The sequence below is a fragment of the Bos indicus x Bos taurus genome, chromosome 10 (assembly GCF_003369695.1).
Source record: "Bos indicus x Bos taurus breed Angus x Brahman F1 hybrid chromosome 10, Bos_hybrid_MaternalHap_v2.0, whole genome shotgun sequence".
Lineage (NCBI taxonomy): Eukaryota > Metazoa > Chordata > Mammalia > Artiodactyla > Bovidae > Bos > Bos indicus x Bos taurus.
Genome location: NC_040085.1, coordinates 56,275,075 through 56,288,436, shown reverse-complemented (window position 1 = coordinate 56,288,436; position 13,362 = coordinate 56,275,075). Strand labels below are relative to the sequence as shown.

The window sequence follows — 13,362 nt, the reverse complement described above, 5'->3', positions numbered from 1 at the left end:
ATGATAGGGTTCAGAGTTTAGCTCTGAGAGTCAGTAGCCAAGGGGGATGGGCTGAAGACATCATTCCAAGTAAAGAGGTCAAGATTCTGAGAGGACAGTTTGCGGGATGGACCATCTACATAACTGCTGAAGATGATGCCAGAAACACTGGGCCAAGTGCTAAAAGCTTCAATGAGTTGTAAAACTGAAAGATTAGAGAATGATTTCAGGGAGGAAGAGTGGAAAGTTGCTTTGTCTACTTTGGGGTTCTGGAAGAAGATAGAAGAGAAAAAATATCTGAGAAAACAATGGCAAATAAGGAGGGCATCAGTTATCTTGGGTCCACAGTGTGGGGACTGGGTGAGAAAAAGCAGGTACCACTTGAAAGGGCCTCAACTACTTTCTTTGACTTTTTTAGATAGATCATAAGATAAAGAGATGAATGTTCCTGGGAGAGACCACGGTTGTGGAAGACGATGCCAAAGAAAGAACATAAGTGATAGAAAGCTGAGTGAAAGGATTTAGATGATTAGGGGACGTAGATCTGTATATGTGGAGATGTTCCTGCGTGTTCTTTGCTGACCTGGGTTCCTGGACGTCTGGAAGAGATAGAGATAAGTGAGGCGTACTGGCATTAGTCCTGATGATCGCCTTGGAGAAGGCAGGTCCTTGATTCCATTTACAGCCTTTTTCTTGGTTATAATAGGGGAGAAGTGGAGCATCTGATTATGAGAATAGTGGTCTTACCATGGACTTATAGAAATCTGGAAAGTTCCTTAAATCCAGCTGAGGGAAACATTATGGTATACTGAGCTATTCACTTTGCTCTTTCTGTCCAGAATTTTCTAAGTGTCTGGTCTGTTTATTCTATGTAATGTAATGTAATGTGCATGCATGTTCAGTCACTCAGTCGTGTCCAACTGTTTATGACCCCGTGGACTATGGCCCTCCAGGCTCCTCTGTTCATGGGATTCTCCAGGCAAGACAACTGGAATGGGATGCCATTTCCTCCTCAGGGACTCTTCCCCACCCAGGGATTGAACCTGCATCTCTTGCATTGGCAGGTGGATTCTTTACCACTGAGCCACCTGGGAATCCCATGTAATGTAATTACATTGCAAACTTTGAAAAAAATTCCTCTGGATTTTTGATGATTCATTCTTAAGATTGATTTGAAGGTTAGTAGAAAAATATCAGAATCCTCCTCTTCCTTCCACTCAGAAAAAAATTTTCTCCCTCCTCTGAATTTCTCATAACCCTTTACTTAGATCTCTCTTATAACATTTTATCACAATTATTTTTTATGAATGTCTTATATATATGACATATACAACTTTCTATTACACTGCAGTGCTCCCAAACTGTACCTTAAATATAGTGGTTCTGAAATAAATATATGAGGAATGTTTGAATAAAAAAGCAATGAACAAGCTGGGAATCCAAAAGTCTGCATTTGAGAATCATTCTGCCTCTTACTAGGTATGTAACCTTGAACAAGTTATTTAACTTCTCATACTTGTATCTGTAGGATGGGAATAATAATGGTCTTCTCTACTTACAGCTGCTGAAGTAAAAAGTGTGGAAATTAGATACAGTACTGGAGCATGCTTTGAAAACTCATTCAAGGAAGTGATTTGAAAATGACATTTGAAAAAATATTATCATTCATTACAAGACAATTTGATAATTTGCAAGAAGCACTCTATTATATGTCCAACAATTATTTTTTGGCTCAAATATGTCTCAAAGTGAAAAACCTGGCTAGGACACAGATGGTAATTAGGCCCTTTCATTCCACCATGAATGAAATACTTGACTTTAAAATACTTTACATACTTTAGCATGGAAGTACTACTGAAGGTAGTGGCTATGAACTGACATTCAACTCTAAACTCAACAAAAACATGCTATTTCTTCATACCACACCAAAATCCCAACATTGCTTATTCCCTAGAGTTAAATACTATCTTTATTCTTGAATTCTATTTCAAAGAATGTAGAGGAAAAGTATAGTACAGTGGCTTGAATTTAAATCCCAGTTTTGTGGCTTAGTGAATTTAAAACTTTAACAGGGTTTCCTAATGGCAACCCACTCTAGTGTTATTGCCTGGAGAATCCCAGGGATGGGGGAGCCTAATGGGCTGCTGCCTGTGGGGTTGCACAGAGTCGGACACCACTGAAGCGACTTAGCAGCCTAACTTATAAAATAGAAATGATATTATCTTCCTCGTAAAGCTATTCTGAGGACAAAATATGATAATATTTAAAATATGTATGTGAGCATTTTGATGTGCTACCTGGCCAATGACAATATCTCAAAAAATGTTGGGCATTTTTAAAATCATCATAAAATATCTAGTAACATATGAAGGATGATAAATGAAATGGAAAACAAAGAGCTAGTACAGAGAATCAACAAATCTGAAAGACTGTTCTTGGAAAAAGATGAATAAAATAACCAAACCTATGGGGAAATTGATCAAGAAAAGTAGAGCAAGAACACACAAGAAATGCTAGAGATGAAAGGGGGATATAATTGCAGATACAGCATAGGTTAAAATTTAATAAGACAATATTGTTAATGCCAATAAGTTCAAAAAGTTAGACAAAAGAGATACATTTCTAGAAGAGAATTATAACTTACCAAGCTTAGGAAGAAACAGAAAGTTAAAATATTTCTACAAAGAAAGAAAATTAAAGTGTTAGTCATTCTGTCATATCCAACTCTTTGCAACCCCATGGACTGTAGCCCACCAGGCTCCTCTGTCCATGGAATTCTCCAGGCAAGAATACTGGGTGGGTAGCCATTCCTTTCTCCAGGGGATCTTCCTAACCCATGGATCAAACTGGGTCTCCTGCTTTGCAGGTAGATTTTTTATCATGTAAACCACCATATTCCTCTAATCCTTAAAGAAATTGAATTAGTAGTATCAAACCTTCTAATAACAGGTCTAGATAATTTTACAAGTGAGTTATACCAAAGCTTTAGGAAGCAGATAACCTCCATCTTATTCAATCTAGAGAACAGAGAAAGAAGTAAAGCTCCTCAAGCTCACTTTGCAAGATGAGTAAAGCTTAGATGTCAGAACTACAAGAATATGAGAAACTAAAATTGCAGTTTAATCTGACTCATAAACATAGATTCAGTGACCTACCTAAACCAAAATTTATAAAATGAAGTCCATCAAAACAAACAAAAAACAATACATAGAGAAATAAGTATGAAATAAATATTTATCTAAGAAATAAAAGGTTGCAACATTATAAATCTACTGATACATTTTTCAAAATTAATATTTAAAGAAGAAAAATCATATAGTCATCTTAATAGATGCAAATAAGGCAATTGATGAAATTCAACAACCTTAGCAAAAAAAAAAATTGAAGAAATTTTCTTTAACTTGATAAAGTGTGTCTGCCACAAATCTACAATAAGCATTGTGATACTGGTCAAAAATTAGAATCATTCCATTTAATCTTAGGAATATAGTGAGGATACTACTATTATTACTTTGATTCAACAATGTATTAGAGATCTAGCTGGAGCAGTAAGGCAAGATAAAAGAAGATACAAATATATGGAAAGGAAGTGTGCCTACCTGCTTGGGTTGCTATAACAACATATGATAAACTGGGGGTTTAAACAACAGACCAAGGTTCTAGCCAATTTGGTTCCTGTTATGATCTTGCTTCCTGGCTTGCAAACAGCTAGCTTCTTGCTGTGTCCTCGTATGGCAGGAAAGGGAGAAGGAGAGAGAGAGAGCAAGCAAGCGTGAAAGTAAGCTCCTGATGTCTTCTTATAAGGTTACTAAACCCATCATGAGGACCCCATACTCATAACCTAATGTAAATTACTTACCTCCCAAAGGCCCCTTCTTCAAATGCCATCACATTGAGAGTTAGGACTTCAACATAAGAATTTGGAGGTGAGGGAGGCAATAACTTGAGGCAACAATTCAGTCTATAGCAAGAAGATATCAAAACATCTAAATGATTGATTTTCTACATAGGAAATCAAATGGATCTGCAGAAAAATATTGTTGATAACTGTGATTAGCAAAATGGCCGAAATGGGATTAATATATAAAAATCAGTCACATTTTTTTTCTACCAGAAACAAATAGACAATAAATCTTTTGAAATATAAAATTTATAGTAGCAATTAAAAAACCATAAAATACCTAAGAATAAATCTTAGAAAGTGTGGGTAAGTATTCATAGAGAAAATTAGAAAACTTCATTAAACAATGTTAAGGAAGATCTAAATAAATAGAAAGAAAAGTGGACCAACTACACAGAATAGAGAGCTCAGTATATAAGAGAACTTTACATATATGACAAAGTGAAACCATAAATAAATGGGGAGAGAATGTATAACTTAGTAGATGGTGTTGGGAAAATTAACTTACTTTAGGAAAAAAAATGTAGACATCTCTACAACACTGTTTACAAAAGTGAACTATATGGATGAATTAAAAATCTAACTGTAAGAATTACATTTTAAAATTCTTAAAAAGAGACACAGGAAAATAACTTTGTAACTTAGAATATTGGTTTTCTATTGGTGTTAAAAAATTACCATAAACTTAGTGGCTTAAACAACAGAAATTTATTGTCAGAAGTTTTAAAGATAAGGTGTCTATAAGTTGTGTTTCTTCTGGGTCCTCTAGAAAAGAACCCCTTTTCTTACCTTTCTCTGCTTCTACAGGCCATCTGCATTCCTTGGCTTGTGGTCTCTTCTTCAGTCATCAAAGCCAGCATCATAGCATCTTCAAATCAGGAAGGACAAGAACACTCTTTGACATAAATCACAGCAATATCTTTTTTGATTCATCTCCTAGAGTAATAGAAATAAAAACAAAAATAAATGGGACCTAATTAAACTCAAAAGCTTTTGCACAGCAAAAGAAGCCATAAACAAAATGAAAAGACAACCCACAGAATGGGAAAAAAATAGTTGCAAACCATGCAACTGACAAGGAATTAATCTCCAAAATTTATAAACAGCTCATACAGTTCAATATCAAAAAAATAAACAACCCAGTCAAAAAAAAAAAAAGGGCAGAAAACCTAAACAGATGTTTCTCCAAAGAAGATATACAGATGGCCAAAAGGCACATGAAAAGATGCTCAACAGTGCTAATTATTAAAGAAATGCAGATCAAAACTACAATAAGATAGCAGTCATAATTGGCCATCATCAAAACGTCTACAAACAAATTCTGGAGAGGGTGTGGAGAAAAGGGAACCCTCTTACACTGTTGGAGGTAATGAAAATTGCCAAAATCACTATGGAGAATAGTATGGAAGCTTCTTATAAAACTAAAAACTCAGTTACCATATGATCCAGCAAACCCACTCCTGGGCATATATCCAGAAAAAAAAAAAAACAACAACAACCATGGTTTGAAAGGATACATGTACACCAGTGTTCACTGCAGCATTATTTACAATAGCCAAGACATGGGAACAACCTATATGTCCATCAGCAGATGAACAGGCAGAGAAGGTGTGGCACATGTATAAAATGGAATATGCTGCTGCTACTGCCAAGTCGCTTCAGTCATGTCCAACTCTGTGCAACCCCATAGAGGGCAGCCTACCAGGCTCCCCAGTCCCTGGGATTCTCCAGGCAAGAACACTGGAGTGGGTTGCCGTTTCCTTCTCCAATGGATCAAAGTGAAAATTGAAAGTGAAGTCGCTCAGTCGTGTCCAACTCATATATTCAGCCATTAAAAAGAATGAAATAATGCCATTTGCAGCAATATGGATGGACCTAGAGACTATCATATTAAGTGAAGTAAGTCAGAGAAAGACAAGAATCATGTATCATTTATGTGAGGAATATTAAAAAAAATGATACAGATGAACTTATTTACAAAAGAGAATTCCAAACTCACAAACTTAGAGAACAAACTTATGGTTACTATGGGGGAAAGGTTAGTGGGGATAGTTAGGGAGTTTGGGATTGACATGTACACACTGATATATTTTAAATGGATAACCAAGGACTACTGTATAGCACAGAGAACTCACAACTTTTTGCATTTTGTTGCCCAATAAATCTGATGCTATTTTGGTAAAAAAAAAATTACATAATAACTTAAATGGGAAAAGAATTGGAAAAGTAATAGATATATGTTTGTTTATAACTTTGCTGTATACCTGAAACTAGCACATTATTTTTAATCAACTATACACCAATATAAAATAAAAAGTTTTAAATACGTCTATCTCTTCTGACCTCTGCTTCTGCCATTATACCTATTTCTTTAATTCTCACTCTCTTGTTTCCCTGTTTCCTTATAAGGACCCTCGTGATTACACTGGGCCCACCCAGATAATGAAGGAAATCTTCCCATCTCAAGATCTTTAACTTAATCATACCTGTAGAGTTTCTTTTTCCACGTAAGGTTATGTATTCATACATTCCAAGGATTAGGATTCAGATGTCTTTGGGGGCCATATTCTGCCTACCACACTTAGAAGCAGGAAAAGGACTCTTGGGGAATATTTCAGAAAGTTAAATCATAAGGGGGGGGGGGGTGGGAAACTGATTGCATCAAAATGAAGAACTTCTGAAAGTAACTGCAGAAGACACAAATAAATGGAAAGATATTTCATGTTCATGGGTTAGAAGAATTAAATGTCCATACTCTCCAATGTGATCTACAGATTCAGTAAAATCCCTACCGAATTTTCAATGTCATTTTTCACAGCAAAAGAACAAATAATCCTAAAATACTTATGGAACACACCACAGATGATCTCAAATAGATACAGAAATCCTGAGAACAATGAACCAGAGGTCACACTTCCTGATTTCAAGCTATATTACAAAAGTAAAATAATCAAAATAGTACGATAGTCTTATAAAATAGACACTTGGACCAATGTAATAGAATAAACCCACATATCTATATGGTCAGTTAGTTTCTGAACAAAGGAGCCAAGAATATACAATGGAGAAAGGATAGTCTATTTAATAAGCGTTGTTGGGAAAATCATTCTACATGTATAAGAATGAAACTTAACCACTATCTTACATCATACACAAAAATCAACTCAAAATGAATTAAAAACCTGAGCTTAAGACCTGAAACCATAAAACTCCTGAAAGAAAACACAGGAAGTTAAGCTCCTGTGAGGCTTGTTTGGACCTGATATCAAATACAAAGGCAACAAAAGCAAAGATAAACAAGTGTGACTACCTCGACCTAGAAACTTCTGTACAGCAAAGGAAACCAGCCGCAAAATTAAAAGACAGTCTATGTAATAGGAACAAATATTTCCAAGTTCTGTATCTGGTGAGATGTCAGAAGTTCAGAAATGAAAGAAGTCAAACCAATTAATCACTGAAGTAATAATTAGTAAAAGTTTATTGTGCACACACCAAAACAGTCTGCAAACCAGGATCACTGAGGTGCAAGGGATATTGTTACAGAACAGTTATATAGTGAGAAAGCAGAGATCTTTATTCTTTACAGTGACTGGTCATTTCATTAGAATTTTCTTCAGTGATAGGAAATTGGTTAGTGATTACCTCATATCAGCCTTGGTAAACAGTGTAAGTATTGCTTCTGATCTCCAGAAGCATAAGCAAGAAATGACCCAGATCAACTTAGTCTTGCAAAGTGAGCTAAATTAAGCTTTGCCAATATGATTAAACTGGTTTTGTCTACTCAGGAAATTTTCAAGGTTGGTCTCCAATTTTTTCTTTTTAATTTTTAACAGGGTTCACATCTAAAATATACAAAGAATTCACACAATAAAAAAAAAAAAAAGATCAATTAGAACTAGGCAGAGGAACTAAATAGACATTTTTCCAAAAAGGAATACAAATGGCCAACAGGTACATAAAAAGGTGTTAACTCACTAATCAGGTAAATGGAGGTTAAAACAAAAGATATCATTTCACACCTTAGGACAGTTATCATCAAAAACACAGCAAATAACAAGTGTTGGTGAGAATGTGGAGAAAAGGGAAACTAGTACACCGTTGGCAGAAATGTGACTTGGTGCAGCCACAATGGAAAACAATATGGAGATCCTCAAAAAATAAAAAATAGAACTGTCATATGATCCAGCAATTCTGCTTCTGAATACATATATTTGAAACAAGCAAAAGCATTATCTCAAAGAGGTATCTCTACCCCTGTGTTCAATGTAGCATTATTCACAATAGCCAAAACATGTAAACAAGTTAACTATCCATTGATAGATAAATGGGTAAAGAAAATATACTGTTCTTTAAGGTAATACTATTCAGGTATTAAAAAAAAATCTTGCCATTTGCAACAACATAGATGGATCTTGAGGACATTATGTTAAGTGAAATAAGTCAAAAAGAAAGAAAAATACTGTGTGATCTCACTTATAATGTGGAATTTGAGAAACCTGAACTCATAGAAACAGAGAATAGATTGGTGGTTGCCAGAGATGAGGGGAAAAGGGTGAAGTTGGTCAAAGGGTACAAACTTACAGTTATAAAATTAATAGGCTCTGGGGTAACATGTACAGCATGATTACAGTTGACAATACTGTAGTGCATATTTGGAAGTTGCTAGGAAAGTAGATTCTATTTTCTTGGGCTCCAAAATCACTGTGGCTGGTGACTACAGCCATGAAATTAAAAGATGCTTGTTTCTTGGATGGAAAGCTATGCCAAGCCCAGACAGTGTATTAAAAAGCAGAGACATCATTTTGCCAACAAAGGTCCATAAAGTCAAAGCTATGGTTTTTCCAGTAGTCATGTGTACAGATATGAGAGTTGGAACTTAAGAAAGGCTGAGCATCAGAGAATTGATGTTTTTGAATTGTGGTGCTGGAGAAGACTCTTGAGAGTCCCTTGGGTTGCAAGGAGATCCAACCAGTCCATCCTAAAGGAAATCAGCCTGAATATTCATTGGAAGGACTGATGCTGAAGCTGAAGCTCCGATACTTTGGCCACCTGATGTGACATGCTGACTTGTTGTAAAAGACTATGATGCTGGGAAAGATTGAAAGCAAAAGGAGAGGAATGGGGGTCAGAGGATGAGATGGTTAAATAGCATCCATGACTCAACGGACATGAATTTGAGCAATTCCAGAGATAATGGAGGATAGAAGAGCCTGACGTGCCGAAGTCCATGGGTTCACAGTCAGATAGGACTTGGCAACTGAACAACTACAGGAGAGTAGATCTTAAAAGTTCTCATTATAAGAATAAAAATTGTAATTATATGAGGTGATGAATGTTAACTAAACTTGTCATTATTTCACAATATATACGTATGTTAAATCATTTTGTTGTATATCTTAAGCTAATAGAATGTTTTATGTCAATTATATTTCTATTGTTGTTTTTGTTCAGTCGCCCAGTCTTGTCCAACTCCTTGCAACCCCATGGACTGCAGCACACCAGGCCTCGCTATCCCTCACCATCTCCTGGAGTTTGCCTAGGTTCATATTTATTATATCCAGACAACTCATCCTCTGACACCCTCTTTTCCTTCTGCCCTCAATCTTTCCCAGCATCAGGGTCTTTTCCAATGAGTCGGCTCTTCACATAAGGTGGCCAAAGTATTGGAGCTTCAGCTTCAATATCAGTCCTTCCAGTGAATATTTGGGGTTGATCTCCCTTAAGATTGACTGCTTTCATATCCTTGCCATCCAAGGGATTAAATTTTAAAAATAAAGAACTTCTCTTCAGCAAAAAATATTGTAGAAAAAGTTAATGGGTATAAAATTTAAAAGACGGTATTGCCTAAAATAGATAAGGGATTAATACCTAGAATATATAAGAATGCCTTATCCAGCAGTCCTAATGGAAAAATATTCATCTCATCACATCACAGGAAAACGACAGCAAAGGAAATCAAAAAGGGAAAAAATCATGTCAAGAGATTCTAAAGTCATTAGTAATCAAGAAAATAAATGTTAAATAAAGTTATATTCTCTTATACCTACAAGATTAGAAAGTTGGATAATGCAACAGGAATACAGGGAGTGGAAACTACACACTGAAACCATTCTGAGAGAAAGCTGTCAAAATGTAGTGCTCTATCCATATTCATCACCTATGACAAAGCCCTTCTCTAAGTGAATAAACCCCAAAGAAATTTACCTCCATGCAACTGAACCAGGTTCTTCGTGGAACTATTATTTGTGTGTATGTGAGCACGGCAGGGTGAGTTGAAGTTAACTGGGGGAATGAATAAATGAAATAAAGCAGCTTCACATGTTGGCATTCTATGCAGCCATTAGCAAGAACCATCTAGATAGACATACAAGCACTTAAATGTATCTGAAAAACAGGACTGAGAAGAGTAATAAATGATATTATAGAAAAGCATTTACAGAAATTAAAATGCACACAAAAGCATATGTTACAAAAACACTGACTAAAAGATTCACATCAAATTAATTAGAATTTTGCCAATGATGGGCAAGGGGGAGGAAGGCTGGGAAAGAGGGATGGAGCAAGAAGGGAGGGAGGAAGGGAAGGAGGATGGAAGGAAGGGCTGAAGAATGAAGGAAGAATGTTCAAGGATCTAAACACTGAATATTGTAAATACATCAATTCTCTACAAATTGATTTATAAACTCAATAAAATCCTAACATAAATTCCTATACGATTCTAAGTGAAACCTGACAAGTTGATTCTAAAATTTATGTAGAAGAACAAAAGGTTAGAATGGTTACTGTACTCTTCAGGAAGAATAACAAGACAAGGAGACTGCAAAAATCAAGACTTACTGCAAAGCTTTCACAGTTAAGAATATGATCTTGTAATGTGTAGCAGACAGACCCATGAATATAATATAGAACCCACATTCATGGAAACCTGATACATGATAGGGGGCTAGTATATAGACTATGCAATAAATAGTAACATGGCGAGGTACTTGGTTATACATGTGAAGAAAGAAAATGGATTCATTCCTATTCCATGTATATAAACCAGTTACATGTATAGTGTGAAAACAAAACTTGAAGATAGTCTATTTAGGAGACAAAATAGAATATCTTTATGATCTTGATGTCAGACATGACTCCTTAAACAAGATTAAAGATGTAGCTATAATAAAATATTGGTAAATTTTGACAGTTAAAATTTAGAACTCCTGTTCATCAACGGGCTTCATAAAGAAAGTAAAAGGGCATTTATCACATGTAAAATTGAAATATCTGGAGTATAGGTTTTTTACAAAGTATTATATATCAACCAAACTAAAAAGAAAAAAAACAGAAGAAAAATAGCCAAAAGACATGAATTCAAAATAGGAGGTATGAATGGCAGATAAACATTTGAAAAGGTACTCAGGCTTGTTAGTATTCAGAGAGGCATAAATTAAAATCCTAAGGATGTACTATTTCATACACATCAGAGTGGTACATTTTCTAAAGTCTGATAACACTGAATGTTGCTGAGGAGCTAAGACACCCTAGCTTTCATATTTGGCTGGTGGGGGTGTACATTTGTAAAACACCAAAGCAATTTGGCATTAGGGAGCAAACTAATGGTGAACCTACCCCATGGTCCTGCTCTTTTGCGCATATTTTGTGCCCTAGAGAAAAGTTTGCATGTGTACACCAGGAGTCAGGCAAGAGAATGTTCCCAGAAGCACTGCTCTCATTAGCAAATGAACCAGAAAGAGCACAATGCCCATAGTGAAGCAAAATAGGTAATACACTGGGAGGTAGGCATAACATAAAATCCCCTACAGTGTTTTGAACCACATTCATTCATTCATTCATTCATACTGCATTCAACTACATTCATAATATACACTACATAGATTAACACGGATGAATCTCAAAAATCAGATTGAGTGGAAAAAGCAAGTTGTAGACAACCACATTCGGAGAAGGCAATGGCACCCCACTCCAGTACTCTTGCCTGGAAAATCCCATGGACAGAGGAGCCTGGAAGGCTTCAGTCCATGGGGTTGCTGAGGGTCGGACACGACTGAGCGACTTCACTTTCACTTTTCATTTTCATGCATTGGAGAAGGAAATGGCAACCCACTCCAGTGTTCTTGCCTGGAGAATCCCAGGGACGGGGCAGCCTGGTGGGCTGCTGTCTATGGGGTCACACAGAGTCGGACACGACTGAAGTGACTTAGCAGTAGCAGTAGCAGACAACCACATTACATATCCTATTCATGCAAATTCTGAAACCATAAACGTAACAATGCTTGTTTAGGGATAGTTACATATGTAACGAAGCCCAAAATGAAAGAGAATTATAAACAGTAGATAGAAGCAGGAAGAATTCAACTAGGGACATATTAATATAGAACTTTTTAAAAAACTTTTATTTCTTAAGCTATGTGCTATGTGCATGGGTTTTATTTTTCTTTTTGCTCTGTAGTATATACATATATAGACACACAGAATGTATATATACATATGTTATGTTCATTATCATATTTGTATTCACATTCTTTTGTGTGTATTATTTCATGGTAAAACTGCAAACAATGAAAGAAAAAAGTGAAACTTCCAGTTGGCATATAAAAGGTTTCCAGTATAAGCTGATGCTCAGGCTCCATAACTTTCCCAAGCCTAGAATTTCCATATCTTGTGGCTTTATGCAAAAGTAATTGCACAAAGCCTGTGGCTGGGAACATACACTCTGACACAAGTCTGAAAGACACTCACACACACAGATGGCAACCACAGTTGTCACCCTCTTTCCCCTTTCGAGCTCCATTGCTGAGACTGGCAAATTAGCAGGCCCTTATCTTGGATGGAAGCGGGCATCACGGAGACCAAAGCCAGTCAAAATGCCGACCGTCTAGATTTCCTTCTACACCTGAAGGAGAAGAGGGCTGAGGCGCTGGTGGGGAACTTGGCAGAGCCTAGGGGGTGTTCATGCGGGAAGGGGCTGTATGAAGAGTGCTGGGGAATGCTGGCCTGTGGGAAGGACATGCATGGAGTTGACCTTCTGAGAGCAGTATTAGGCATATCAAATGTACTCACCGTCCTGAGAATTCCTTCTTCCCTTTGACATTGCTAAAAATGGAGTCAGTTGCAAACAGTATGTGACTGTGTATGGTAATTTGGGTAAAGCTTGTCAATTTGGGTAGCCAGAAACATGGTATGGTCTGGGATCAAAATATTATTTTTAAGATGATGTTATTTCTCAAGCTTCCTCAGGAGTTTACAAATCTATTCGGAAGATTTGCCTGAGTTCAGTCACGTCCACAGTCCAGATAGTCTCATCACCACGTTATTAACCCAAGGTTGTATCCTTGGGAAGTTCTGGCAGCAAGGAGCCGGGAAGGTAAACAAGCACACACTCCAAAAACAGGGGGAAGGGTGAGGAGCCTTCAAATGCCCAGGTCCAGCTTTCAGTTCAAGCCAGCAGGCAGTCACCTATTCTTGAAGACTTTCCC

General features: G+C 36.6%; 1 long non-coding RNA gene across 3 annotated transcripts in view; it reads right to left on the bottom strand.

The window, feature by feature from the left end:
• The window catches only part of LOC113900371, a 28,842-nt gene extending 15,685 nt beyond the window's left edge, over window positions 1–13,157 (bottom strand). Inside the window, exons 1-4 of one of the 3 annotated variants that reach the window (XR_003513125.1) lie at window positions 12,947–13,156; window positions 4,670–4,816; window positions 3,839–4,003; window positions 3,322–3,705 (exon numbers count right to left, since the gene is read on the bottom strand). This is a non-coding gene — a long non-coding RNA (uncharacterized LOC113900371). Of the gene's footprint in view, window positions 1–3,321; window positions 3,706–3,838; window positions 4,004–4,669; window positions 4,817–12,946 lie in introns of those variants that run through there. The other 2 variants (XR_003513127.1, XR_003513126.1) reach the window with 2 other exon arrangements.
• Window positions 13,158–13,362: the final 205 nt, after the last annotated feature.